We start from the raw sequence: 26,735 nt of genomic DNA, 5'->3' as shown, positions 1-26,735 counted from the left end.
AGAGGAAATGACTAAAGGAGAGAGTTGGGAATATGGACAGAAGAAGGGAGCTGGATCCAAGGAAAAGATGCTGACCCAAGATACCTTCTGAAACGGAGGGAGAAACCCAGGATTTCCCCTCTACTTGTCCTCTAGTTCGGCCTACATTGGCAGAACTTACTCAAAAGCAAGAGAGCTTGGGACCGTCTCTGCAATGCTGAGAATAAAGAGAAAAATGAAACTGGGAGCAAACGACCAGCAAAACCTCTGACCCTACTTGCCAAGAAAAAGGGAAGAGTATGCCAATTCGAGCCACATTTCCTAGATAGGAACCATGTCTATGAAGTTCTAGGAAATGTGTAAGAAAATGTATTGTGACCCAACTATTACATTTAGTAAATTGTTCAAATGTAAAAGCAATAGTGACTCCCAAATATGAAAGGGGTTAAGACTATTATTATACTCATGAGACTTGGAGTAAACAGTAAGTGATAAAAGCTAACCAAGGGGTGAATGGAGATTGGTGATAAAAGCATTATTGGTGTTAGGGAAGCAATTTACACATGCAACTACAGAATCATGGAAAATACATGAATGTAGTGAAGTGTGACAAAGTGAAAAAATGGGGAATGGTGGGAAGTTGGAAGGAAATGTAAGTGCATCAAAAAGGGTTCATTTTTGTCTTAGAAAGTCCAAAGGTGACTGATCACTCTAGTTGAAACTTCCATTTAAGTGAAGGCAAAAGCAAATGCACAAAAAATTAAGAATTCAATACATTATGCATGCTAAATACAGAAATAATTGTGAAGAATATAAAATAAAGTAATAAATTAGAGACCAACAGAGAAGTGAGTTGTAGTGATTTTAAATCATGTGTTTAGGAAAAACATTAAAAGACAAGGCTTTTGAGCTGAGATCTAAGAAGTGAGAACAAGACAGTCATGTAAAGCTTATTATAATTAGGAAAAAGAAATGAGCTATAAATATGGAAAGGACGAAGACAAATGATTCTTTTCAGTGAAATGTATGAAAAATAAAAAAGGAAAGTTTAGGAGGAGGGCTAACTACAAGTTTAATATGCAAACATCAATAGCTTTGTTACATAGAAAAAAATTAGAAGTATAGATTTAATTTACTATAGCAATAAAATTAAGACATGTAGATTGTCTCTTCAATAAATACTGTTTGGAAAACTATATTCACATGCAAAATAATGAACTTGGCCTCTGATTTTATACCACTCATAAAAAATTAACTTGAAATAGATTAAAACATTAAATGTAAGACCTGAAACTGTAAAAATCCTAGTAGAAAACAAAAAAATTTCCTTGACATTGGTCTTGGCTGGTTTTTTGGATACAACATCAAAAGCACAAGCAGCAAAAGCAAATATCAAGTGGAACTGGGGCACCTTGGTGGCTCAGTCAGTTAAGCATCTGACTTGGGATTTCAGCTCAGGTCATAATCTCATGGGTCGTGAGACTGAGCCTTATGTTGAGCTCTGTGCTGAGCAGAGTCTGAGATTCTACCTCTCCCTCCATCCCTCCCCCCACTCACACTCTCTCTCTTAAAAAAAAAATCTTAAAAAAAAAAAATCAAGTGGAACTACATTAAGCTAAAAAAGCTTCACAGCAAAGGAAGCAAAAAGGCAGTCTATGGAACAGGAGAAAATGTTTACAAACTATACATCTCACAGGAAGTTAATAGCAAAAATATATGAGAAACTCCTACAACTTGATAGCAAAACCCCAATTCAATTAAAAAATAGGCAAAGGATCTGCACACTTTTCCAAAAAAGACATACAGATGGTCAACAGATACATGAAAAAGTGCTCAACATCACTCATCATCAGGGAAATGCAAATCAAAGCCACAGTGAGGTATCACCTCACACCTGTTTGAATGGCTATTATCAATGAAACAAGAGATAATAAGTATTGGTGAGGATGTGGGGGAAAAGGGAGCCCTTGTACACTGTTGGTAGGAATGTAAATCAGTGCAGCACCATGGAAAACAGTACGGATGTTCCTCAAAAAAAAAAAAAAAATAGAACGATCATATGATCCAGTGATCTTCTAAGTATATATCTGAAGGAAATGAAATCATCTCGAAGAGATGTCTGGACTCTCCTGTTCATTGCAGCATTATTCACAATAGCCAAAATATGGAAACAACCTAAGTGTCCCATCAATGGATGAATGGACAAAGAAAATGTATTTATAAAATGGAATATTATTCAACCATAAGAAAGAAGGAAATCCTGTCATTTGCAGGTGGAACCTGAGGGCAAGATGCTACATGAAATAGGTCAGAGAAAGACAAATATTATAAAGTATCACTCTTAGGTGGAATCTAAAAAAAGCTGAACTCATGGAAAAAGATTTGATTGCTGGTTGCCAGGGGTTGAGGGGTGAGGAAAATGAGATGTTGATCAAAGGGTACAAACTTACAGTTAGGAGATAAGTTCTAAGCATCTAATGTACAGTATGATGACTGTGGTTTGCATTGTAGTGTATACTTGAAAGTTTTTAAGAAATTAAATGTTCTAACTACAAAAAAAAAAATCATGTGAGGTGATGGGTAGGTTAACTAATCTTATTATGGTGCAATATATACATGTATCAAATCATCATGTATACACCATACACTTACACAATATAATATGTTAATTATTTCTCAATAAAACTAGGGCAGGGCAAAATATTTTATAGGCCCATGTGGAAAAAACTTTAAAGCTTTTCTGGATACAGAATAGAGCTTAAATGCAGGGTCGCCTGGGTGGCTCAGTGGCTGAGCGTCTGCCTTCAGCTCAGGGCATGATCCTGGGTCTGGGGATCGAGTCCCACTTCAGGCTCCCTGCTGGAGCCTGCTTCTCCCTCTGCCTGTGTCTCTGCCTCTGTGTGTGTGTGTGTGTCTCATGAATAAACAAATAAAATCTTAAGAAAAAGAAAAAAGGCTAGTGCCTTTGTTTTTATTTCCCATTTTTTTTGTGGCTGCTGCCCAGGAGACACCTCTTGATTCCCTGGCACCAGTGGCTGAAGCAAGGCTTGGATTCCTGGGTCCCATGAGACTGTGCTGAAAGATAGTTCTCGCCAGCCTAGCACATTCAGATCACTGTGCAGACAGCAGATGGAGGCACATTCCCCAGAGTTCCTGTGAAGGAGGCCTCTCCCTGTCCTGGGGCTTCAGCCTGGGGAGCAGGCTGTAGTTTGGCACATGTGTGGTGGCATATAAAGCTCTCTGAAGAAACAGTCTGTGGAACTGTCCTTGCGCTCTCCCTCTGTCTTGCTTCGGTTTGGAGATATCTCCCAGAAGGAAGTATATACACTTGTCTGGCACCCTGATGTCTGAAAGTGCCACTCAGGGGACACCTTCAGATCTGATGCTTGCAGCCTCACAGGACTGTATATATCTGCATATTTTTAAAAGCTGATACCTAAAAACACACACACACACACACACATACACACACACACACACAAACCTGATGCCTAAGGGTCTGACTTCCAGTCACCCTGACTGAGATTTTCCTTTTGGGGACACTGACAGGTCTTGGCACATCCTCAACTACTGGCACTATTAAAAAATATCATAGTCTGCCTGGACACGCATGGAGGTTTGAAAGACAACCAGGACCTGAGGCAGGATTATTTGAATGACAAGTTTCCTCTCGTACATAAGGCTACTGCTTCAAGACTGAGAGAATTGGTTTTTCATTACTGTATGGAAACTAACAGTCAAGGAAAATGAAAAACAGGAATGTACTCCAAGTGAAAGAACAAAATAAAACCTTGGGGGGTAAGGCGAAGTATCTTAATAGGATGGAGGTAAGTGATATATCTGATAACTAGTTCAAAGTAAAGGTCATAAGATGCTCACAGAAGTGGGGAGAAGCATGGATGAATGTAGTAAGAACTTCAGTAAAGAGATGGGAAATATCAGAAAGTTCCCACTAGAAGTCACAGAGCTAAAGAATACAATAACTACACTGAAAAATACACTGCTGTTCAACAGAAAAAGAAAGAACCAGTCAACTTGAAGACCAGGCAGTGGAGCTGCCAAAAGGAAAAAGAATGAAAAAATATGAAGATAGCTTAAGGAATTTATGGTGGTTTCCTGACGCAGGTGTTTGAGGGTGGAAGTGGGTGAACTGTTTTTTTGTTTGTTTGCTTAAATAAAATTTAAAACATTAAAAAGAAAGAAAAAATACTTATAGGACAGGGAAAATTGAACACTAATTGTATTTGTTAATATTAAGCATTATTGCTAATATTTTTAGGTATGATTATGACATTTGGGCTTTTTTAAAAAGAGTTATTACTTTTGGATTATGCATGCTAAAATATTTATGAATGGGATTAAATAATAGTAAGGATTTATAAAAATAATCTGGTAGGAGGTGGTAGTGGATAACTATAGACAGAAAAGGTTAAACATGAGTTGAAAATTGTTGAAACTGGACAACAGAAGCAGGGATTTATTATATAATTCCATCTACTTTTGTAAATGTTAAATGTTTTCCAAAATAAAATGTCTTTAAAACCAGAGGAGGAAAACCTCAGAAGTACAGGATATGCTTTCTTTGCTAAATGTTGGGTCTGCTGTTATGGCAGGAACTCTGCATCCTTTTGTGACACTCACTGAGAATTGCAGAACAAAATGGAAACTGCCGGCCCGTGTTCTTGATGTCACTTGGGCTATGAGTTAACCATTCCTAAAAATATTTTATCTTCTGTCCTTGTCATGTGAGATAATGAGGTTTCCTGATTTTCAGTTGGGTGTTCTGTGACTTACAGGTAAAAAAACATCCTAATGGATACAGGGAATAATAAGACATTTGTGAGATTGAACAACAGAAGTCTAATGGGATGTATCTTAAACATATATTAAAATATATTACTATGTTTTGCATACTATATATATTAACACTACATAAAATCCACAACTCGTAAAAAACTAGCAGACAAGTTGGTAGAACATAATAGGCAGGCCAGAAAAGATTGAAAATATAAATATGAACTTACTGTGTGATAAAAGTAACATTTCCAATTGGTGTGGAAATAGTAAATACTAGAAACTGGGAAGAACTGGCCCAGGAATTTTAAAAGTTATAAATCTGGATCTGAATCTTTTTATTGATGAATCAAACATTTAAATGGGTTGATTTGTTGATCATCTTGGATGGGGAAGGTATTTCTGAGCCAGAGACAAAACTCAGATACCACAAAGTTATTTTTATTACATGGGAACTAAAAACCTGGCTACTGAAAAATACAAGGTTTAAAAATCCTAAATAAACACAACAAACTGAGGAAAAACTGGTGATGCATGAAAAATTGGAGACTTTCCTACAAAGAATACCTGCAAATATGAAAAAAGACTAGAAAAAAAAAAAAGACTAGGAACAAACCAAGAAAAATGCAGCAGGATATACAATAGGTAGTTCCTAGAAGAGGAAGTATAAATAGCTCAAAAAATCTATAAGAATATACTTCACTGCACTAATTATTGGGCCTTTTACAATACATCAGAGTGTCTGTCAATAAATACCTCTGGAATGGGTGACTGAATGAAATGCGGATTAAAGCAATATGACATCAATTTCCAACTATTAGGTTTACAAAAATAAAAAAATTTGACAAAAATCCACTATATTGATAAATACACGGGAACTCAGCATTGTTTATATTAGCAACAGTAAAAAGAGAAATAAACATCTATCAACAGGGGTCTTGTAATAATATTGATCAACACCTCCACACAAGAGAATGCTAAAGAGCCGTTATACAGGATGTTGTAGATGTGCACGTACTGTTAAAAACAGCATGTCCAAAATGGAGTCGCTAATGATAAGCTCTGAATCAAGAATTAACTTAATTGTAGTTTCAGCCTCTCCCAGAAATGGAATCTTAAACCAGCTAGTCAGGATTCACCTGATGAGCAGTAGTGAAGTAGCCTGCCTGATAGACTCCTGCCATCCCCTAGAGGAAAGTGATCTTGGCACGACTGATCTACTTTTTCCTGGGATAACTTCCTTGTTTCGGCTCCCACCTGCCTATAAGTCTTTCATTTGTCCAGCTTTTTGAGAGTCCTTTCTATTTGCTAGATGAGATGCTGCCTGACTTAGGAATCATTGAATAAGGCTGATAAGATCTTTCAAATGTACTCGAAGTTTGTTTTTCAGCACACTCGTCAAGAAAGCTCTTTAAGATTTTTATTAAGTGAATGATTCAAGATACAAAATAGAGTGTGAGTTTGGGCAATTAAAAAACAGACACTTTGGGATGCACATATATAGAGAGAGGCATATGCATAAAATGTATTTTGAGCATATAATGAGGAGCCAGTCTAGTAGCTGACTTTAAAGAGAAGGACTTTGGGCAAAGGAAGAGAGACTTACTTTCTTTTAATACAATCCCACATGCTCTGCATTTCCTACTCTGGTTTTCAGTGGTGCACTGGAATCAAGCTCAAGAGTTTAAATTGTGTGTTTGTGTGTATTCATCCCCAGCTCTGTGTTTAATGACCTCTCACTGGCAGCTTGAAATTGGCCATGGCAGTAACATTGACACCATGGAAATGGGCTGACCCTCAAATCAGGGTTTCACTTCCCCAAAACTGTAGTTCAGTATTTATCAACACAATTCTGCGTAGCCTCCTACTATTATCACACTAAAATGTTTGGTTAATAAAGATGTAGAAAAATCCTCAGGCCACCATCTCCCGTGTACGGGAGGCAGACGTGACCAACCAAAAGGGAGGAGTGTTGGCAAGTGCCCTCTGCTGGATCCTTTTTCAACCAGGACCCCCTCCTAGGTGAAGAGCTGAAGAAGCTGTGCCCTGCAACATGTGACTTCCAAATATTCTTCCTTAGGGGAGTCCTCCTTAAAATGTAAAAAGCCTTTTCCAGTTTTGAACACAATGAAAATTCCCTTAGAGAAATCTCATGGTGTGCCTTTGGGGGAAAGGGTGTTAATCAGGAGAGAGGGGCTTCCTTACAAAATAGTCTTTCCCTGCCTTTGTGTCCTTCCATGGTATATCCAATTACGTGAAGACATTGCAAAAACCTGCAAACATTTACTTTAGCTGAATATATGTTCACCACGAGAGTTTGTCAGGTTTCTCTGCATTCTCTCTGCTTCCATGTACTCATGTATGTTAATGTAGGGAAGAAAATATTTTCTCTACTTCTGTTCTGGGTTCTTTGGCCAGTCTATTCATTAAGTTGATATGGGACAGATTAACAGGAGACATACAAATGTAAATCTTGTAAGTACAGGAGTCCCATAAAGATATGATTCCTGAAGGGCAGCATGGTAATCGAGGCTTATATAACATCCTGAGCTAAGGAAAGGGATGGGGGTCTAAGGATATATAGAGAAGGACTCCATTCACAGGAAACTGAGATGTTTGGAAGACTAAGGTTGCCCTGTAATGCAGATAGGTTTCTTAGGTAAAGAGATATCTCTGGTAATAGGTCTCTTCCTGGTACAGACCTCCTCTCCAAGGTAAATTTAGGTAGCTGAGGGGAGCTAGAGAGCTCTACCTGCACCTGCTGGGTTTTGATTACCTTTTGCTCAAAATAACCCTCAGGCTAAAGTGACAGATTTGGGGGTAGCAAATTTTGCTCCTCTTCATTGACCATAGTATGCAGCTCTTCTGTTTAATGCTGTGTCAGTCAGGTTTAGTAAATTTTGTTTGGTTGGAGCCACTGAGTTTATCAAGTAGAGGAAAATTAGTTCTGTCCCAGAAAGTTTGATGCTACCCTTGAGGTTGTAGGCTGGAATCCAGTCCCACATGGTTCAATTTGCCCATAAGCAATACCCAGCCCCTAGAAGTTCTAGTCACAGGGAAGGATACACAGGGCCCATGTTCCTAAGCTTGGATGTCAGTGTATGAACCATGCCTACCCTCTCTCCTTACACATTCCAGTGATGTTTGTGACTTTTTATTTGGAGAATATCAAACATACATAAAGTTGAAAGAACTATGCAATAAACATCATGAATACTACCATTTAGATTCATCTCTGTGTCACTCCCACCACCTGCCTCCCTCCTGAACCATTTAAAAGTCAGTTGCAGACACAGTAGCACTTACCCTTGCATACTTAAGAGTGACTCTCCTGACAGTCAGGGGTTAAGGAAAACTCGGGAATATCCATTTGGAGGTCAAAGCAGGGCTGATTTGGTTTCTACAATGTGAGATTTTAGAATCCTTCTTCACAAGCAGACTAGAAAGTGTTACAGTGAGCACGTTCTTGTGTAGTCAGAAAAACAAAGCAAAACAAAGACACAGATGTTGGCAGCTGGGTCAAAACCTGTAGGCTCTCAGTGTTGCGTGGCCATTGAGCTCTTGGTGGGCCTGGGTGAGCCTGCTGCCGACACTAGGTGGCGGTGTTGGGCTACGTTCAGCCAAATCATCCCAACTGGTGAGAGTGCTTCCCCAGAAAACTTCAGGGATGGAGCAGGACAATGGTTATGGTTTCAAAGTAAATGTTAGAACCGCAAGCAGACCCCAAAGAGACAAGAAGGGGCAAAATGCCTAGAGAACTTATTTTAATGAACACACACTTCTTTGGGGAGTTATATAGAGCATTGTCTCTGGAGTCTGACCTACTGAATTCAAACCCTGATTTTGTCCCTTCAAAATTGACCTGCCATGGACAATCAATATGACCCAGAGAAGGCTTGGTTTTGTTTTATACTACATAGGACTGTAGGGAGGGGTTAATGTGATGAAGCCTGGAAAGCCCTTAGCACAGAGTGGGACATGAAGCTAGTATACATGCCATGTTGCTTAGTCAATGTTGGCTTTATCCTCTTTTTAAAAAATAATTTAATTATATTAAATAATAATAATAAATAATAATTTAATTATTTTTAAAATTAAATTCAATTAATTAGCATATAGTGTATTATTAGTTTCAGAGGTAGAGGTCAGCGATTCATCAGTCTTACTTAACAGTGCTCATTCCATCATGTGCCCTCCTTGATGCTCATCACCTCTTTGATGCTGTTACCCCATCTCCATCCCCCGCCCCTTCAGTGACCCTCAGTTTGTTTCCTAGACTTAAAAGTCTCTTCCCGTTTGTCTCCCTCTCTGATATCATTGTTATATTTTTTCCTCTCTTCTTCTATGATCCTCTGTTTTGTTTCTTAAATTCCACATATGAATGAGATCATATGATAATTGTCTTTCTCTGACTGACTTATTTACCTTAGCATAATATCATAACATCCTCTAGTTCCATCCACATTATTGCAAATGGTAAGATTTAATTATTTTTGATGGCTGAGTAATATTCCATTATATATATATATATATACACACACATACCATGTCTTCTTTCTCCATCCATCTGTCAATGGATGTTGGGACTCTCCATAGTTTGGCTATTGTGGACATTGCTGCTATAAACATTGGGGTATAAGTGCCCCTTAGTAATCCTAAATACCCAATAGTAAATACCCAGTAGTAAATATCCAGTAGTGCAATTGTATCTTCGGGGTAAATACCCAGTAGTGCAATTGCTGGGTCATAGGGTAGCTCTGTTTTTAACTTTTGAGGAACCTCCATACTGTTTTCCAGAGTGGCTGCACCAGTTTGCATTCCCACCAACAGTGTAAGAGGGTTCTTCCTTCTCCACGTCCCCGCCAACATTTGTCCTTTCCTGACTTGTTAATTTTAGCCATTCTGAAAGGTGTGAGGTGGTATCTCATTGTGGTTTTGATTTGTGTTTTCCTGATGCCAAGTGATGTTGAGCATGTTTTCTTGTGTCTGTTGGCCATGTGTATGTCTTTTTTGGAGAGATATCTATTCATGTCTTCTGCCCATTTCTTGATTGGATTACTTGTTCTTTGGGTGTGGAGTTTGATTAGTTCTTTATAGATTTTGCATACTAGGCCTTTATCTGATGAGACATTTGCAAATATCTTCTCCCATTCTCTCAGTTGTCTTTTGACTTTGTCAACTATTTCCTTTGCTATGCAAAAGCTTTTTATCTTGATGAAGTTCCAGTAGGTCACTTTTGTCTTTGTACCCCTTGCTTTTGGAGATGTGTCTAGCAAAAAGTTGCTGCAGCCCAGGTCACAGAGGTTGCTGCCTGTGTTCTCGTCTAGGATTTTTATGCATTCCTATCTTACATTTAGGTCTTTCATCCATTTTGAATCTATTTTTGGGCACAGTGTAAGGAAATGGTCCAGTTTTATTCTTCATGTGGCTGTCAAATTTTCCCAACACCATTTGTTGAAGAGACTGTCTTTTTTCCATTGGATATTCTTTCCTGCTTTATTGAAGATGAGTTGACCATAGAGTGGAGGGTCCACTTCTGGGTTCTCTATTCTGTTCCATTGATCTATGTGTCTGCTTTTATGCTAGTACCACACTGTCTTAATGATCACAGCTTTGTGATACAGCTTGAAATCCTGGATTGTGATGCCCCCAGCTTTGGTTTTCTTTTTCAACATTCCTTTGACTATTTGGGGGTCTTTTCTGGTTCCATACAAATTTTAGGATTATTTATTCCAGCTCTATGAGAAAAAGGTGAGGGTATTTTGATAGGAATTGCATTGAACGTATAGATTGCTTGAGGTAGCATAGACATTTTAACAATATTTGTTCTTCCAATCCATGAGCATGGAACATTTTTCCATTTCTTTGTGTCTTCCTCAATTTTTTTTCATAAGTGTTCTGTAGTTTTTAGAGTACAGATCCTTTGCCTCTTTGGTTAGGTTTATTCCTAGGTATCTTATGGTTTTTGGTGCAATTGTAAATGAGATCGACTCTTTAATTTTTCTTTCCTCTGTCTCATTGTTAGTGTATAGAAATGCAACCGATGGCTCTCTGCTCCTCTCTGTTCAACAGACAGCTGCATCTTCCGGTGCAGTGCCAGACACATCCCTGATACATGATGGTGAATGTCAGAGTAAACAGATTTGGCCATATCGGGTGCCTAGCCACCAGTGCTGCTTTTAACTCTGGCAAAGTGGATATTGTCACCAACAATGATCCCCTTCATTGACCTCAACTACGTGGTGTACATGTTCCAGTATGATTCCACCCATGGCAAATTCCATGGCATGGTCAAAGCTGAGAATGGGAAAGTTGTCATCAATGGAAAATCCATCTCCATCTTCCAGGATTGAGATCCCGCCTACATCAAATGTGGTGATGCCGGTGCTGAGTATGTTGTGGAGTCCCCTGGGGTCTTCGGCACCATGGAGGAAGCTGAGGCTCACTTGAAGGGTAGGGCCAAGAGGGTCCCCTCTGCCCCTTCTGCTGATGCTTGCATGTTTGTGATGGGCGTGAGCCATGAGAAGTATGACAACTCCCTCAAGACTGTCAGCAATGTCTCCTGTACCACAAACGGCTTGGCTCCTCTGGCCAAGATCATCCATGACAACCTCAGCATCATGGAAGGACTTATGACCACCATCCATGGCATCACTGCCACCCAGAAGATCATGGATGGCCCCCTGGGAAGCTCTGGCATGAGAGCCGAGGGGCTGCCCAGAACATCATCCCTGTTTCCATTGGTGCCGCCAAGGCTCTGGGCAAGGTCATCCTTGAGCTGAATGGGAAGCTCACTGGCATGGCCTTTTGTGTCCCCACTCCCAACGTGTCAGTCATGGATCTGACCTGCCTCCTGGAGAAAGCTGCCAAATACAATAACATCAAGAAGGTGGTGAGGCAGGCATCAGAGTGCCCCATCAAAGGGATCCTGGGATACACTGAGGACAAGGTTGTCTCCTGAAGATTTTTTTTTTTTTTTTTTTTTAAGATTTTGGGCAGCCCTGGTGGCTCAGCGGTTTAGCACTGCCTTCAGCCCAGGGTGTGATCCTGGAGACCCAGGATCGAGTCACATGTTGGGCTCCCTGCATGGAGCCTGCTTCTCCCTCTGCCTGTGTCTCTGCCTCTCATGAATAAATAAATAAAATCTTTTAGGCACAGAGAGAGAGGCAGAGACATAGGTAGAGGGAGAAGCAGGCTCCCTGCAGTGAACCTGATGTGGGAACTTGATCCCAGGACTCCAAGATCACGACCTGAGCCAAAGGTGGATGCTCAACCACTAAGCCACCCAGGTGTCCCTGTCTCCTGCAACTTTAATAGACACCCACTCTTCCACCTTCGATGCCAGGGCTGGCATTGCTCTCAATGACCACTTTGTCAAGCTCATTTCCTGGCATGACAATGAATTTGGCTATAGCACTGGGTGGTGGACCTCATGGTCCACATGGCCTCCAAGGAGTAAGAGCCCCCTGGACCACCAGCCCCAGCAAGAGAAGGAAGAGAGAGACCTTCAGCTGCTGGGGAGTCCCTGCCCCAACTTATCCCCCAACACACTGAGAATCTCCTGACCTCCAGTTTCCATCCCAGACTCCCTGAAGAAGGGGAGGGGCTTGGGAGCCCTACCTTGTCATGTACCATCAACTGATTTCTGTGCATGTATTTCATATCCTGCTGCTTTGCTAAATTCCTCTATGAGTCCTAGCAATGTTGGGGTGGAGTCTTCTGGGTTTTCCACATAGGACATCATGTCCTCTGCGAAGAGTGAGAGTTTGACTTCTTTCCTGATTCAGATGCCTTTTTATTTCTTTTTGTTGTCTAATTGCTGAGGCTATTGAACAACAGTAGTGAGAGTGGACCTCCCTGTCGTGTTCCTGACCTTAGCGACAAAGCTCTCAGTTTTTCCCCATTAAGAATGACATTGGGTGTGGGCTTTTTGTAGATGGCTTTTATGATATTGAGATATGTTCCTCCCTGCGCTGTGAAGAGTCTTGATCAAGAAATGATGCTGCACTTTGTCAGATGCTTTTTCTGCATCTGTTGAGAGGATCCTCTGGTTCTTGTCCTTTCTTTTATTACTGTACTGTATCACGTTGTTTGACCTGGGGATGCTAATACCCTTGCAGCCCAGGCATAAATCCCATTTGGACATGGTGAATAATCTTTTTTTTTAAAGATTTTATTTATTTATTCATGAGAGACACAGAGAGAGAGAGAGAGAGAGAGAGAGAGAGAGAGGCAGAGACACAGGCAGAGGGAGAATCAGGCTCCATGCAGGGAGCCTGATATGGGACTCGATCCCGGGTCTCCAGGATCACACCCTGGGCCGGAGGTGGTGCTAAGCCGCTGGGCCACCGGGGTTGCCCAATAATACTTTAATGTACTGTTGAATCCTCCCAGCTAGGGTCTTGGTGAGAATTTTGGCATCCGTGTTCATCAGGGATATTGGACTGTAATTCTCCTTTTGGGTGGGGTCTTGGTCTGGTTTAGGGATCAGGGTAATGCTGGCCTCACAGAGAGCATTGGAAAGTTTCCCTTCCATTTCTATTTTTTTATAAACTACTTCAGAAGAATAGGTGAATTCTTCCTGGAATGTGTGGTAGATTCTCCTGGAAAGCCAGCCGGGCCTGGACTCTTGTTTGTTGGCAGATATTTGATGACTGCCTCAGTTTCCTTGCTGGTTATGGGTCTGTTCAGGTTTTCTGTGTCTTCCTGTTTCAGTTTCGGTAGGAAGGGATCCATTTCTTCCAGGCTGCCTAGTTTGTTGGCATATAGTTGCTCAGAATGTGTTCTCAAAATTGTATTTCTTTGGTGTTGGTTCTGATCATTCCTCTTTCATTCATGATTTTATTTATTTGGATCTTTTCCCTTTTCATTTTGATAAGCCTGGCCAGGGGTTTATCAATCTTATGATTCCAGCCTATTTATATGAACCTTACCACCTTTCCTCCGGCTTCCAGCTGGGGCTGAGGATGTGCTCTCTCCCTCCATGCAATTGCCACATCTTACCCCAAATCCATTCTGCTGTCTCTAGTTGTTTCCTCTGCCTGGAATGGTCCCTTCCAGATTCTCCTGCTGCTGGTCCTTCTCACCATCCAGTTTCTCAATGGTACCTTCCCAAGGAGTCTTCCCTTATGAGTCACTCTTTACGCCACAATTCTGGATACTTCCTTCATGGTGCTTATCACTAAGTTTACAATGATTCATCTGGGGGCCCTAGAAAAGGCTCTCCCATTTTATTTTTTCTGTGTTCATGGCTTCCTTCTCATGACTTGAGTAATGAGCTCTGCGAGGGCAGAGACTATGTCTGTCCTGTTTACTGTGTAGTGCCCACTACCACTCTCACATGTGCACCCTGCCAAGTGCCTGTCCTGTGCATAGTAGTTCATTGCTTGTTAGCTATTTCTTTGACTGCAGGTTTATAATTTGGTGTTAGATAATAGAGGTAGAGTTTTGGGAGCTTGAAAACATCCTTGAGGTCACTGTTCTGATGACCTTAGGAACAAACCACTCAGATGTACACTTGGAGATGAATAGTCTAGGGTAGTTCCTAGGATGTAGGAAAAAAACAAAGAGTAACTTGTTGCAGCCATATTGGACCTGCAGAAAGAATGTGCCGGGTTGTTACAGAAACCTGTCTGCCTAACCTCTTCCAGCCACTCTGAAAAATCCAAAGGCTTGCAGTTGGCATAGGCCTACTAACCACCCACTCTCATCATGCAAAGGCTTGACTGCAGAATGTGCTGGTACTAACGCTCCATAGATGGGTTTGGAAGAGAAAGAAACTGGCTAGTTGTGATGAGGAGAAGAGTATCTAGGGAAAAGTGCCCCATCAGATGAGTGTGCCATTGGCAAGTGGTTGGACACTGCCAAAGGTCCAAGTGGGTGACGGCCCAGGTGGACAGTGATCCAGGTCTATGGGAAGATACCAACCAGGAGCCAATAGCAGGACTGGTCCTGTGGGCTGGAGGCCTGGATAAAGCAGGAAAAAATGACTAGATCACAGGCAAGGAGACTGAGGTCAAGTTCAACAATTGGCCTACACTAGGGACTGACTGGCAAAAAGCTCCCAATGTAGTTTAGGGAGCCCTTCGGCTCTCTTTTCAATAGGGTCTGGGTTGAAGACAGAGAAACTGAGGCAGGCCAGTACCATGAGATGATATAGGGGACAAGCTTAAACTCAGCTGGACTGTGGGTGCCTGGGCTTTCTCTCCATGCTAGATTTCTAGCACAGAGCAAGATGGCATTGACCTCCACTGAAATGTCAGCCAGGACGGTCAGTGAAGAGAACAGCAAATGGACCTGGGTTCGAATCTCAACTCTGTTGGTTTTTAGCTGCAAGACTTTGGGCAAATCACTTTTTTTTTTTAAGATTTTATTTATTTATTCATGAGAGAGACAGAGACACAGGCAGAGGGACAAGTGGGCTCCATGCAGGGAGCCCGATGTGAGACTCAATCCCCGGTCCCAGGATCACACCCTGAGCCAAAGGCAGATGCTCAACCTCTGAGCCACCTAGGCATCCCAGGCAAATCCCTTCTCAGAGTAAAGCACCTCATCCAGTGTTTAGCACATAGAAGATACTAACTCAATGATATTTATGATCTACATAATTTGGTGAAAAGTAGGCATTATTAAGATAGTGAGGTTTGTGTTTCTAAGGAGTTGGCAGGAAATTAAAAGGGAGAAAAAGGGCCAGCCCGGGTGGCTCAGCAGTTTAGCGCCACCTTCAGTCCAGGGCATGATCCTGGAGACCCGGGATCAAGTTCCCGCATCAGGCTCCCTGCATGGAGCCTGCTTCCCCCTCTGCCTGTGTCTCTGCCTCTATCTCTCTGTCTCTCATGAATAAATAAATACAATCTTTTAAAAAAATAAAAATTGGAAAATAAATAAAAGGGGGAAAAAGACACCCCTGGGGAGGGGTGACAGTGTTGGGATAGGCCTGCTTGGTTCTTTTTTTTTTTTTTTTTTAAGATTGTATTTATTTATTTATTCATGAGAGACACAGAGAGAGGCAGAGACACAGGCAGAGGGAGGAGCAGGCTCTGTGCAGGGAGCCTGATGTGGGACTTGATCCAGGATCACGCCCTGAGCCAAAGGCAGGTGCTAAACCGCTGAGCCACCCAGGGATCCCCAGCCTGCTTGGTTCTGATCTTTGCTTTTTGGGTCAGATCACAGAGGGGGACAAAAGGAAGCAGGATTCAGGGGGAAAACCCAAATCTGATGGGAATAGCATTCTTCTCTTTTCCAAAGAGGGAGACTAGTTAGTGAGTTGAACGGTAGCTAGGGTGTAGCTACTATCTTTGCAAAGCTGCAAGGTGTACTAGCGGCTGCTCTGAAAATAAAGGTTTTTTTAAACTGACAAGGAAGAAAATTGAAAAATCTTCCCGAAAAGAAAAAAGAATATGAGTTAGATATAGCAGTTAATCTTCAAGGATGTTTAATTTGAACCAGGAATGTGTGTCTTACTCTGTATTGGATCTTTATTTAGGCCATTCTAACTTACGGAGTGAGAAAGCATGGAGATAATTAGCATAATTAACTAGCCAGTTATTTATTTATTTATTTATTTATTTATTTATTTATTTATTTATACAAATGACTGTTTCATGTGCTACATTTCTCTTATCTTCCAGCTTTCTGTTCCTGGCCAGTTCAGTTTACACAACCAGGACTATTAGGCATTATTTACATGAGACAGCTACCAGCCAAGCTGGTGGTGCCCAGGCAACAGTAACGAGCCTTGAAAATGCTGAACCAAATTGTAATGGCAAACACATCTGTGCTTCTCAGACCAAAAAGGCACCTGGGTGGCTCAGTCGGTTAAGCTCCTGACTCTTGATTTTGGCCCAGGTCATGATCTCAGGGTCCTGCCATTGAGCCCCTCATGGGGTTCCCTGTGGAGTCTGCTTGAGATTCTCTCTCTCTCCCTCCTCTTCCCACTCTCTCTAAAATAAAAATAAGGGCAGCCCAGGTGGCTCAGAGGTTTAGTGCCACCTTCAGCCCAGGGCATGATCCTAGAGACCTGGGATCAAGTCCCACGTCAGGCTCCCTGCATGGAGCCTGCTTCTCCCTCTGCCTGTGTCTCTGCCTCTCTCTCTGTGTGTCTCTCATGAATAAATAAATAAGATCTTAAAAGAAAAAAACTCGTTTAAAAAAATAAATAAATCTTTTTTTATTTAAAGGCAGATACTGAAGTTCAATCATTTATCAGGTTCCTACCATATATTAGGTTATTGCACAAAATATTCCGTGTGACCACAGGACAACCCTGTGGGTGGATGTCATTCACTTGCCCAAGTAGTAGTGAGGTGAGCAGGGAGTTTAATCCAGGGCTTTGAACTGGCCCATGCTGCTTTACAGTACCAGGGTTTCTCTGATGTGGAGGCGCAATGAAGAGGCTACACCCAGGGCATTCTCCTGGCCTCTTCTCATATTTTCTTCCACCTTTTTTTTTTAAGGTTTTATTTATTTATTCATGAGAGACACACACACAGAGAGGCAGAGACACAGGCAGAGGGAGAAGCAGGCTCCATGCAGGGAGTCTGATGTGGGACTCAATCCCAGGACCCTGGGATCACGACCTGAGTGGAAGGCAGATGCTCAATCGCTGAGTCTCCCAGGTGTCTCTTTCTTCCACTTTAGACTTTAACTGATGATGCCAGTTTAGCCTCAGTTATGCAGCATCTCTGAGATTCAGAGACACCTCTGAATCAGCCAGAAGAGGTGCTTTCACCAGGGACCCTGGGAGTCATGGGAGCACTGGCAGGGTGGCTTCAGGGCTCCAGTGACTAGCTGTGGTATCTATTGGTAAAGAGAGCCATTCTTTGGCTCATTCCTGCAACAAATATTAATCAAGCATCTACTCATTTGCCAGGAAATGGCCTAGGTACCTGGTGTATGTTAGTGAACAAAAAAAATCACCCGACTCCATGGAGCATGTATGCTTGTACAGAGAGACAGACAGTGAATGAGAAACACAACAGGGAAGTGAATTCTCAGGTGAGTTAGGAGGTGCTGGGTCATAAGAATAAAGAAAAGCAGAATGAGTAAGAAAATTCAGATGTGTAATCCAGATGCATGGGTAGTGGTGGAAATGGTGCTATTTTAACTAGAGTTGGGCGGTTGACTGTCCAGAGGTGATGTGGATGACAGGATTTCGAGGAAATGGGTGAGCTGTGGTTACATCTGGGGATGTCAGGAAGAGGAGCAGCTGGAGTGAAGGTCCCCAGGCTAGGGCAGGTGTGGCATGTGGTGGGCAGAGTGATCCGTGCTGGCAGGAGGGGAGTTTGGATCTGCGTGGGGGCCCAGAGCTCGCGGGGCTTTGTACCCATCTAAGAACTTCGGCTTTTACTCTGAGTGAAACGGGCCCATTGGAGGAGAATTTTGGTCAGAGCGGTGATGTGATTGGACTTGACGTTTTATTTTATTTTTTTTATCTTAAATTTTGGAAACGCTTTTATTTATTTATTTATTTATTTATTTATTTATTTATTTATTTATTTATGAGAGAGAGTGAGAGAGAGAGAGAGAGAGGCAGAGACACAGGCAGAGGGAGAAGCAGGCCCCATGCCGGGAGCCCGCTGCGGAGCTGGATCCGGGACCCGGGGTCACGGCCGGAGCCAAAGTCAGACGCTCGACCGCTGGGCCGCCCGGGTGCCCCCGACTTACATGTAGGGGGCGCTGGGCGGAGAGTAGCCTGCACGGGGGTGGGGGGGGCGGGGCGGCGGCGCGGAGCGAGCAACGTGCCCAGCGTGGGCAGCCCCGGAGCGACAAGAGGTGGGAGCGTGGGAAGACGGAGGAGGCGGCCGGTGGCAGCGCGTGGGGACCCACCGGGTCCAGGGCGCCCCCAGGGGCTTGCGGGGAGCAGAGGCGGAGCGAGCGGGCAGGCGGCCCCGGAGCCCGCCCGTCCGGTGGAAGCACCCGGTGCCCCGCTGGGGCCGGGGCCCTCGGGCGGCTCGGGGAGCAGCGCGGGTGTCGTCCCGCAAGCGGCGAGGTCGCCGTGAGGGCGGCGCGCAAGGCCGCAAACAAGCCGTGTTCGCTGTGGCCACGGGAAGCCTGCCTTTGTTCCCGGAGCCGCTCCCCACCCGCGGCGGCTGCGCTTGCGGCCTGGCCTCGTCCCGCCCCGCATTCCCGAGGAGGCCTGCGGAGGACGCGTGCTTCTGGGGGCTGCCCCGTGAGCAGCACCGTGGGGACGCGGACCGCTCGGGTCCGTCGGGGCCGCTCGGGCCGCGGTGCTTGTCCTGGCATCTCGAGGGACACTGACTTTCCACGTTCAAGTGGGTTCCGGTTTGGACGATAGCCTATAGGGCCGCTGTGGGGCACGGGGTGCTGCTGGACCGGCGGGCCCCTGAGTAGCAGGCCAGACGGATGCTTCCGACCCCACCGGACTGCCGGGCCGAGGAGACACCCTCTACACTGATTAGAAAAAAGGCTCATCTTGTCCTTGCGTCCAGTGGAATTCATTAGTTCAATAACGAGATAAAGTAAATCTTTCGTTGCATCTTTCTGCCCCAATGGCTCGAGTTGGAGGCAGACTAGCCCATTGTGTCTCAGGCTGAACCAAGATGACCTTTTCAGAAGGGCTGGAACAGCACTGGGGGGAAAAGCAGGATTCTCAGGGGGAAGGAATCTTCTAGAAGGGTTGCGGGCCAACAGGGTGAGGCTTGTGCAGGCGGCTTCTGGGTATGGAAGCCTGCCAAGGCCCGTCTTGAGGCCAGAAAAGTCGGAGCACCACAGATAGGTGCTCTATCTGTAGGGCAGATAGAGCACCCAGGGGCTGGGAAGGGACTCCCACCACTTGCCCCAGCTCCCTCTCTCCTGTCCACTCTCCATCCCTCTCTGCTTCCTTCTTCCTCTCCTAATAGTATGTTTGCACCGACTGGTGAGGTGATCATTCAAGCAAGTAGCACTTCAGTGTGAAAACTGATGGCATTTTTATAACCCGACCTCATAGAATATTCTGGGGGAACTGTTCTGAACTCAGGGCTCTGTGTCTTTTCCTTTCTGTAGGAAGCAAGCTTTTCCAGCAACTTACCTGTAAGAGCTATTCTGTTGAGGAGCTAAATAGGTATGTGGAAGGAGCACTTCTTCTGAGGAAGGCCACCCCTTCAGTGGTCCTGGAGTTGGGGTGTGGAATGGATGAGGGAGGCCTCTCTTGGCTCTTCTTGCCTCTGGGGGGTGAGTTCCACTGCACTGGCCCCTCTTGCTGCAGACATGGATGGGTGAAAGCTCTTCCACCATGGGTTTGTTTGGGGGGGGGGGCAAGCAGGTGCATTGTCATGCAGAGTGGCGGGGACCCAGCGGACATGGATGCAACTGGCTGAGGCAGTCCTACCCACGAACCTTCTGTCCTGCTTTATCTCTTCTAGCTCCTGCCCATGGTTCTGGGTTATGGCCCCAAAACTGTCTCTGCATCTGGGGTGCTGCCTTCTCACCTACGCTAGCAATAGAAGAAGTCATTCCTGGGGCAGACACGATGCAGGGAGTTTCTCACACAAGAGTTAAGATCTGGTTGTCTATACCTGGCAGAGAAGGCACCAAGGCATCTAGCTACCCAAGACTTTTCACCCCATTTGGGGCCAAGAAGGAAAAGAGATGGAATTCACATTGTTCACAACTTGACTTCCCTCTTACCCCGCTCCCCGTCTCCCAGCCTTTGCCACAAGTTCTGTCCCTCATCACTCTGTAAAACCAGGGTCACAGGGCAGGCGTCAGGGGAGAAAGAACAGAAGCCCACCCACCAGGAGTTCAGAATTGCTCAGAGGAAGGCAGGACTGACGATTTAGCTGAGGGTCGCCAGGTTTCCGTGCCGGTCAGATCCTTCCAGGTGGGATGGCATATAGCACTGAGCTTTGCAAGAAGAGCGCCGTACCCAGGGCTGGAGAAGAGGTCATGGGACAGCTGCGATCGTGCCTAACTTTGGAAAACAACTGGAATGATCAATGTAATGAAAAGGCTCACCATGGTCTTCACATACACGAAGGGGTATCATTGGCGGGATGAGGCTCAACTGTCCTTCATCTAAACTAAAGAGGATCCAACAGGAAATGTAATTCTAAAATTCCGTAAAATGTAGGTCCTGTGAAAGGAAACTTTCCAGGTAGTGAAGGTCATTATACCCAAGAGGGGATGCAGAGGGAGGTAGGACCTCCTTGGGACCATGTGGCCATCGAATGGAGGGGCCTCCCTTGAGCTTGCAGAAGGAGAGTCCATGATCTGAGTTAACAAGGAAATGGGTTCAGGGAAAAGAAGAGCACATGGAGGCCAACAGCAGCTGAGAAATGTGTGTCCCAGTGTGTGCAGAGGCAAAATGAGTTTCAACACGGGCACCTATCATTCAGAGGACAAGTGAGAAATAGTACTTTTTTTTTTTCTTTAAGATTTTATTTTATTTATTCATGAGACACAGAGAGAGAGAGACAGAGACAGAGACACAGGCAGAGGGAGAAGCAGAAGCCTGACGTGAGACTCGTTCCTGGGACTCCAGGATCAGGCCCTGGGCTGAAGGCAGCGCTAAACCACTGAGCCACGTGGGCTGCCCCGAGAAATAGTACTTTTGTGATGATACTGTCATTAGAAATTCTGTGCCTTGACCAATAGTTATTACTGGTGACATCTGAGCAGCACAGCAACAACAAAGAGTTGTTGAGGCCCCATCTTTCTTCCAGAAGCATAGGCCCTGCCCAGAGGCCTGTAGGCACCTGATGGGTATTAGTTCAGGCTTCGAATGTGAAGTCCTTACTCTGGAGGACTATTGACGTCAGATGATGTCTGCTCAAGAGGAAGTCCAGGATCCCATCTTTGGAGGGTTTATTTATCCAGAAAACTGAATCAGGGTTGGATCTAAAACCAAGAAACTGTGACATATCTGCATCAGAGCTGGGAGAAAAAAAATCCTTCTAGTTTTCAGAACCTTATGGTGGCGTCTCCTCATTCAGAGTTTATTTGTGAGGGTGACAGCCACTCCAGCCTTCTTAAACTTACTGTTTGCATAGTGTATCTTTTCCCATCTGTTTGCTTTCTGCTTATAGGTGTTTGTGTATTGAAACTGCATTTGTAGGGGTGCCTCACTGGCTCAGTTGGGGGGAGCATGTGACTCTTGATTTTGGGGTCATGAGTTTGAGCCCCACTCTGGGTGTAAAGGTCACTTAAATAAAAATTTGAAAAAACCCTGCATTTCTAGATAGTTAACACATTTATATATACATACATCTTATAAATATGTTATATATATAATATATGGATGTAAAATCTCTGACAAAGCTTGCCTTTATTTGGAATGTTCAGTTCATTAACATTTAAAGTAATCATTGATACATTTGGATTTGGATCTACTATTGTAATACTTTTTCTTGATCTACTCCATTGTTCTCTTTATTCCTCTTTTTTTCCTCCCCATTCCGGCACCTTTTTAAGATTTTTTAATTTTTAAGCAATCTCCTACACCCAGTGTGAGACTCAGCCTCACAACCTGGAGACCAAGAGTCACACACTCCACTGACTGCACCAGCCAGGCCCCCACCTCCCACTCCCTTTTTAATATCACTGCTGTGTCTCATGGGTATTTACATCTCCAGTCTGGGTTCCTTCACTGAACTCCAAGATTCCTAAATTCAATCACCTACTCAACATCTATATCTGAACGTACAACAGACCTCTCAGCCTTAACATACCAAACTCAAGCTCCCTGCAGGCCCCTCCCTACCGTCTCAGTGGGCCTCCCTTGGAGACCATGGCAGCTCCCTCCTTCCAATTTTTCCAGCCAAAACTTACTTGGCTCTTCTCCTTTCACACCCCACATTCATTACATGCATATCCTGTCAATCTCATCATCCAAATACATCCAGAACCCACTACTTCTCACCACCTCCACCTCTACCATCCTAGACCAAGCACAATTGTGTCTTAACTCGTCTCCTTATAGTCTGTTTTCAACAGAGCAGCCAGGATTCTGTGGGTTTTCTCTCTCTCTCTCTCTCTCTTTTTTTTTTTTTTTTGAGATTTTATTTATTTATTCATGAGAGACACAGAGAGAAGCGGAGACACAGGCAGAGGGAGAAGAAGATTCCCTGCGGGGAGCCCAGTGCAGGACTCTATTCCAGGACCCCGAATCAGGCCCTGAGCCAAAGGCAGATGCTTAACCACTGAGCAAACTGGGTGCCCCCACCTTCTTTTTAAGATTTATTTTTGAGAGAGAGAGAGAGAGAGAAGTAGGGACAGAGGGAGAGGAAGAGAAAGGATCTCAGCCCACGATGCAGGGCTCCATCTCATGACCTTGAGATCATGATCTGAGCTGAAATCAAGAGTTGGGCACTGAACCGACTGAGCCACTGAGACGCCCCAGAAGCATTCTTTTTAAAGCCAGGTTAAGTCACTTCACTCCTCTGAAAAGCCTGCAGGGCCCCTCATTTTCTTAGAGTAAAAGCCAAAAGGTTTCTAATGATATACAAGACTACTCCCCATTATTTTTCTGTCCTTCTCTCCTACACTTCCCCTGCTTTGCGGCACTCTAGCCACCCTTCATGTTCCTCTAACAACTCAGTGTATTTCAACTTGTTTTCACTAGTACCCCCACCAGGGACAAAAGGGAAATGCTTTTTTAGATATTTTTCCTAATCGACCCTATCCTCACTCCATGAATTTTTAATACTAGGGATATACAGGCATACCTTGTTTTATTGTGCTTTGCAGATATTGCATTTTTTTTTTTTTAACAAACTGAAAGTTCGTGGCCATCCTGCATCAAGCAAGTCTGTGGCATCATTTTTACAACAGTATCTGCCCACTTCATGTCTCTGTGTCACATTTTGGTAATTCTCACAATATTGTAAACTATTTCATTATTGTTCATTATTGTTCATATTTCATTATTGTTATATTTGTTATGATGATCTGTGGTCAGTGATTATGACTCACTGAAAGCTCACCTGATGGTTAGCATTTTTTAGTGGCAAATTATTTTTAAATTAAGGTATGTAGATTGTTTTTTAGACACAATGCTATTGCATACTTCATAGACCACAGAATAATGTAAACATAACTTTAATGTGCTCTGAGAAACAAATAACTTCATTTGACTCACCGTATTATGATAAATATTCTCTTTATTGTAATTGGTCTGGAACTGAACCCACAATATCTCCAAGGTGTGCCTGTACTATATATATATATATATATATATATATATATATATATATATACTATATACTAACCATATATATATATGGTTACCTACTGTCTGTATCTGTGCTTTTATGTATTTATTTACTTATTTTTTAAAAGATTTCATTTATTTATTTGAGAAAGAGAGAACAGCAAGAGAGAGAGCAAGCATGAGCAGGGTGAGGGGTAGAGGGAGAAGCAGACTCTCTACTGAGCAGAGAGCCCAATGCAGAGTTTGATCCTGGAACTCCAGGATCATGACCTGAGCCAAAGGCAGACACTTAACCAACTGAGACACCTAGGCATCCCAAAGATTTTATTAAGTAATCCCTACATCCAGCATGGGACTCAAATTTATAATCCTGAGATGGAGAGTCACATGCTCTACCAGCAGAGCCATCCAGGCACCTCTGTATCTGTGTTTACACATTAAAAAATTAAGATTTTCTTCACCCTCCAAGAATGAATTTTCATCTGCTTAGGAGGATGTTTCCCCTACTGGGATTGCAAACTTTCACTATTTGCATATAATTCTACCTCAGGGCCTTTACACTTGCTACTGCACCTTCTGCCCAGAAAACTGGTCCCCGAGATAGCTGTACAACTCACTGTCTCATGTCCCCTAGGCCTTACTAAGACTCTTTATCAGATAGGCATCCTGTGGTCACTTGATTTTTTTTTTCTTTTTAGAGAGAGAGAGAGAGCATGAGTGGAGAGGGGCAGAGGGAGGAGAGAGAGTCTCAAGCAGGCTTTACACTCAGTGCAGAACCCGACATGGGGCTCCATCTCATGGCCCTGAGATTGTGACCTAAGCCAGAAATCAAGAGTCAGATGCTTAGCTGACTGAGCCACCCAGGTGCCCCCTCTCAGTCACTTGATTTTAAAGCCCAGCTCCATGACTCAGGACTCCCTATCTTCCCTCCCCGCTCTATTCTTCTCCATAGCACTTACTACCATCTGGCATCTCTATCTGTTACTTGGTTGGTTCTCATTGTCTGTCTCCCTTCCTGAGGATCTAAGTTCCAGGAGATATCTGTGCTTCCTGAGGCATCCCGGATCTAGCCCGGTTCCTAGCACACAGCCCATGACCTCTTCATATTTATTGAGTGCTCGCATGCCATGCTTGTGTACACCAGCCTTCGCTCGTGTGGTTCTATCTGCCGGTGTGTCCTCTCTTCTTTTTATCAACCAAGTCTCATTCTTGCTTTCATATTCAAATCAAATACCAATTTCTCCCTGGCCGCTTTTCTGGTTTTATGTCTTCAAGAATTTTATAAAGTTCTTATACCCCACATTCATGGCAGGAGTTAGAGAATTAGAATTAATTATTGAAGGGTGAACTTTTTTTCTCTTTGGTCTAATCTGCCTCCAAACTCTTCAGGAACCTCCCTAGGCACTCACTACTACACTACCGTTTAGCTTCTGGAGGCACTAGATTATCCCTAAAATTATGTATGTTCATACACCATCAGAAGATGGGAAGGGAGGTGGGCTTGTGAGTTGGACACAAAGAAAGGAGAGAAAACCATTTAGTCTCCAGGCTGATTAACACTGTTTAAGTATGCCTTGGGTAGATTCAATTGGCCTTGTGCTACTGGAAATAAAGAATATATTTTTTTGCTGGTTTTCATTGCATTAGATCATGTTATTTTAACCCAAGGGCCTCAGGAAGTGCATAGTAAATTGGAACACTCAATCAAATAAAACAAGTATGCTTAAACTGAGTTATAGTTGGTTGTGCCACAAATGCTAAAGTTCAAGTTGACATTCCAGCCTGAGCTCATAATGTTATTAGTGAGGAGTCCGTAGCAGGAGGGAGGAACAGACAGGGTATCAGACTTCAACACACACGTTGTGACTTTTGTTACTTGAAAAGAAAATGAACTTTGTGATAACCTAACTCCTTTGTGTTTATTCATTTTCTCGAGTGTTCAAAGGTCAATTGTGGGCGGGACAGCAAATGTCCATATGTTTTATCAAGTAGACCATTTGTTTGGTGGGCCTCATCTGATAGGATCGAAATGCCTTAGGGAAATCACTCTCCAACCCTCCTGCCCCCATCTCAGCTCTCCAGTGCTGATGGACTGGAGGGATAGTCCTGCAGCCTAGCCCCCTTGGCACCCTCCACGAGGACAGCATTTGGCATTATCTGTATATTGTTTGTCAGCAACCCAGGGACCATGAGCAGTGAGTCTGGAGCATCTCAATTTAAAGGGGAAGCAATATTAGGGATGCCTGGCTGGCTCAGTTGATAGAGTGTGTGACTCTTGATCTTAGGGTTGTGAGTTTGAGCCCCAGGTTGGCATGGAGATTACTTAAAAAAAAAAAAAAAAAAAAAAAACAAGTAGTACTAAAATGTTGCATCTGGAACAAACCAAGTCCCAGCAATAGAACCATGTTGGGGCAGGTGGACTCTTCGGGCAGCTATGGCAGTTTTTGGGTGTAATTATGAGGTGTTCTTCATCCTCATTCTCCTGTTCATGGTCCATCCTCAGACATCGGTCCCTTTAGGATACTAGTCATTAATCTTTACAGCTTACAAAACAGTGTCTCAGGTGATATTTTAGTTAATCCTCACAACACTCCTAGGAGGTAGGAACTATCATCGTGACCTCCGTCTGGTAGATGAGGAGGGGAGTGGATGAGGCATTTAGGTAGGGAACATATTTTGGCATCACTTCTTAGAACACATAACCCAGGAAACACACAGATTCTGGCCAAGGGTTTGGTTGTAAGACCAGAAAGCCCAACTCGGTGCCATGTGGTTGGGGGCTTCCCACTGGTCAGCACCTACTCCTCGTGTC

At 43.6% G+C, this 26,735-nt stretch overlaps 1 pseudogene; it reads left to right on the top strand.

Moving 5' to 3' along the window:
- Window positions 1–10,891: 10,891 nt before the first annotated feature.
- LOC140633124 (glyceraldehyde-3-phosphate dehydrogenase-like) lies at window positions 10,892–12,955 on the top strand (annotated as a pseudogene).
- Window positions 12,956–26,735: the final 13,780 nt, after the last annotated feature.

This window comes from Canis lupus, chromosome 5, assembly GCF_048164855.1.
Source record: "Canis lupus baileyi chromosome 5, mCanLup2.hap1, whole genome shotgun sequence".
NCBI lineage: Eukaryota > Metazoa > Chordata > Mammalia > Carnivora > Canidae > Canis > Canis lupus.
Note: the sequence above shows the minus strand (reverse complement) of the source record. Positions and strands in the feature narration are given on the sequence as shown.